A 4,082-nucleotide genomic window follows, 5' to 3' on the forward strand; every position below is an offset into this window, starting at 1 on the left:
CTAGGTAGGGGTGCACTCACCATAGGGCAGCTCTTGGTCTGGAAGGTATAAAAGGGAAGGGAAGAAGGGCACTATTGCTTCTGTTCCTTTCAGGATCAGAGTGCTGACCTTGGAGGTCATCTCCTGCCTTGTACATCCGCTTTGGCTTCCAGTGAGCACCGTTCTGAATTCCGTGTAGACTCTTCAGTCCCCACCACAGACAGATCACCCTCTGGATTCGCGCTACGCTCACAGGGGACACAGCAGTGACATTCAGATCTTCGACTAAATCCTCAGGTCTCCAGTGTGAAGACAGCCTCTGCACTCTTCCCCATCTGTCTCGAGGTGGCCATTGTAAGTCAACTGTGTTAAGTAATATGTATTTGCACAGTTCTGTTATAACTCTTTGTCTAGTAATTCTACTGATACAACAGAGAGGGAGGGAAGGTTTCTGTTGCATTGTATGGTCCATTGAACCTGTTGTCTTGAGAATATGTTGGTAGAACATATGTGGCAAGGAGGCCTGCTCCCTTCCTAGCACCTGGGGAGTGAATAAAGAGGAGTGGCCAAGATGTCATTATGTCTTTGGGGACACTCACTGTAGGGTCCCATCAGACCTGTAGCAAGGAGACATCTCAGAGCCTCTTGCAACTCCTGCTGCTGTGAAGTGGGCTGTGCACAGGAAGGTACCTGGGTCTGCCACAGGAGGCAACAGAGGAGGCACAAGATAGGCCCTTTACTGTCTAGGATGCTTGCACCCATACTTTCCTCCTCTGTGCAAATGGGAAGAGAACACATAACTCATAGTGTCGGAGGCACGGTCTGCAATACACAAGTGTCAGTGACGTTGGAGAAGCCTACATTGGCCATGTCAGAGACCTTACATGGTTCTGGGTATCCGGGACACTACCGATCCATTGGCTATCCTTTGCTGAATTTTGAAACTCTTCCTGTTGAGCACTTAAGGGAAGAGAACATAACTGAATCCCTGCTACTATGGAATTCATGATGTTCTCACCTCTTTACTTTTTTTCAAGGTGGTGACAAAAACTCAGCCGGATGGAGCACAAGGGCACCAAAAAGATACAAAGGTAAGGCTGGACAAACACGTGTCCACAATGAGAAATCTGCTATTTTTACGTCACTTTGAAAGAGCAAGGAAGTAACTCCTGTTCAAAAATAGTGCCATCAAAACCTTTTTGAAATCCAATATGTGATAAAATGAATGGCCATTAGCAATATATTACTATAATAATCATAACGATGGTAATGAAGGTGAGGAAGCCCTTCAGTGCATTTAGCTGGCCTGGTGCTCAAGCCACAGCCCTCCTCAGAGTGAATTTCCTGAGATTTGGATTCCAGAGGACCTGTGTGTCTTAGATTTTCAAAGTCTTGCTCAATAGTCAGAGCATGGCTAGGTCATTTTCAGTCTTTGAGACTGGATCTGGTGTAGATCCAATATACATTTCTCCAAAGAATGTGAAGGAACAAAATCTAGAGTTTCAGAATTTGGCTGAAATGGGATCTAGGAATGCAATCCAACCAGTCACACCAGTCAGTTGTCTGAGCTCTGTGTTGCAGTTCAGGAAAATGCAAAGTTACTCAGTGATTCCTCCCTTTGCTTCACAAGCACAGGGACTTGCTTTAGATCCCTGGGACTGAAAAAGGATAAAGGAAAAAGAAAAAAGAAATCTGTAAAGTGAATCCCAACCAAGGGGACAGAAATTAACTGATGTCCTCGCCTCCTAAACAAATACTCCACATATGCACGTGTAGGTGCTGCAGGGCCACAATCACGTGATGTTTGGCTATGTTCAGAAAATATTTCCTCTCCCACGCCCGCTGGTGCACACCTGTCACACCCACCTAGAGAGCCTGAAGCCGAAGTGCCATAAATTTCAGATCAGCCAGAGCTACTTAAAAGTTAGTGGCCAGGTGGAGAGCATCATCTTCACTGTCTCAACAAAAAGAGATGGAAGAAAATTAGGTTTAAGTAACACAGCAATGGGTGGTTCAAGCACAATGGAAAATGTTCATAGGTCCTAAGGACACCATACTCAATGTTTGGAAGGCCAATTCAGCCTGTGCATATTTCAGGTCTGAATGGTGATACACCTAGCTCCTCTCGCAGCAATATTTATGCTCCTACCAACTTCACACTTCTCATTTTAATGTTTGCATAACATTCCATGGAGAGATGCATCTTCAACACTTAAGATTTTCTTTTCATCTTAGAGGAGAGTTCTGTCCCTTAGTTTTGACATTAACATTTCATAAAATACCTTGTCCTTTTCTGGTCTCAACCTGTGGAGCTCTTCTTAAACTTTCTATAAAGTGGCAAGGAATTTAAATTGCTAAAAATATCTCCTTGATATAGACACAATTTTGAATCAGAAGAGCTAGCCCACAGCCAACAGGTTTCTTGGTCATGATGTGAAACTGAGCGGTTTCCACTCCTCTCACCCACAGATACTTCTGTGTCAGATCTCAAGATCTGTGCCTAAACTGTTCCAATGAAGTAAACAGCTCTGAGTTGGATGAGGACCACACTGCTCAGCTCCAAGGCCATCGAAGACAGGAAGAATTTGCCCCAAAAATGTCCCAAGGGAGGACTTGAGGCAAACTTGGAGCAGAGGCAGGAATACTGCACTACTGGAGCCGTGTGGGCCTCAACAAGGATCATTGCCTCGAGAGCACACAGGATGTGAACACTGTGTCAACCCTGGACAGAGCACCAATGGCATGGGCCCCAGAGATGCTCCACAGCCACTCAGGAAACGCCAAACGGATTCCTGGGACAGACCTGCCCAAGGCATGCACACAGCTCTGGACTTACTTGAAGTCAGGGACTCCAGGACCCAGGACCATGTTCTGCCCTCCTTGGAAGAGACTCCAGCCATGGGAAAAGGGGAGTGCAGAGCTCCTGCTGAGGCACAGAGTCCAGTGCGGGAAGGACAAGTCCAGGCCCTCCCGCCCCTAGGCTGGGATCACCCTCCTCTGTGGGACCTGGCGGTGGACAGCCAGGGGGATTATGGGAAGAGGAAGAAGAACTGGTGGAAGACCTTCCAGTGTTACAAGCTGCACTGGAAGAGAAGATGTAGCAGGCACATTTTGTGTGGGTAGTGAGCCAGTGTCACGCTGAGTAAGGGGAGAGCCCTGTGCTGCTCCGTGGGTCCTTAGCTGAGCATTGGCCAGCACACCCTGGTGTGGCATAGGCCTTGTTTACCTCCAGCTCCTGTTCTTACTGTGGGGGCCTGAGCTGTGCTGCTTGTGAAAGTGTTGTAACCGTACTGTTTCCTTGGGAGGTCATTGGGGACAGGAGAATCCACATCAGAGTGAGCTGTTCTACCCCTGTTCACAGAAAGTAGAGAAACTGTGAGCCTTACTTTCCAACAGTCACAGCCGTGGAGAGGATCTGGGACAGATGGAATGAGAACACGGTTAAGTCCCCTCTCCTAGACCCAAGGAAATAAGGTCACGGAGTATGCGCTCCATTGAAAATCGCTTCCTTGCTTTTGAGAGCCAAACATTGTCCCCATTACAGAGAACAAAAGTTCCCCTTCAATGGCCCTTCGTTATTCAGGGAAATTCACCCAGGAAATTGATAACTAACCACTTGTTGGACACTGGTGAGATTGACAGGCTTTCAGGAGGACAGGAAGTGACCAGGAAACAAATGGCTCATCTGAGCACAATAGCAAAATGCCTGGACCTTCACATTTTATACACTGTGACTGTTTTTGCAATCTCCTTTGTGACTGGGCAGCCTGGACATAATCATTGTGAGAAATTCTTTTGGCACATTTAAACTTTCAGTTCATGAGGAAAGCTTGTATGGAGAGTGTTGTGCCATGAAAAGTCTCATCCTAACTAGACTATAACAACTTCTTTGTCTCTGTGTGCAGACTCAGTGTGATTCTCATGTAGCTCTTTGTACACCTGTGAAGACAGAAGATGGTCACCATTGTGGAGAAAACATTTAAGCATGAAATTTTCCTGAATCTGTTTTTGTAAAGTTTTCCCTGAAATTTCACTGACATTGTGTCAAATATTCATATTTTCTCAAGACCTGATAAAGAGATCACCTAATTAGATATGATGTA

At 46.2% G+C, this 4,082-nt stretch overlaps 1 long non-coding RNA gene across 1 annotated transcript; it reads left to right on the top strand.

Annotated features, from left to right (window-relative positions):
* Positions 1–3,773, top strand: LOC104861094. Its single transcript, XR_779902.2, has 3 exons — positions 1–333; positions 1,017–1,070; positions 2,449–3,773. It is a non-coding gene; the product is annotated as an uncharacterized LOC104861094 (long non-coding RNA).
* Positions 3,774–4,082: the final 309 nt, after the last annotated feature.

The sequence above is a fragment of the Fukomys damarensis genome, unplaced genomic scaffold (genome assembly GCF_012274545.1).
Source record: "Fukomys damarensis isolate Sample0158 unplaced genomic scaffold, DMR_v1.0_HiC HiC_scaffold_35, whole genome shotgun sequence".
Lineage (NCBI taxonomy): Eukaryota > Metazoa > Chordata > Mammalia > Rodentia > Bathyergidae > Fukomys > Fukomys damarensis.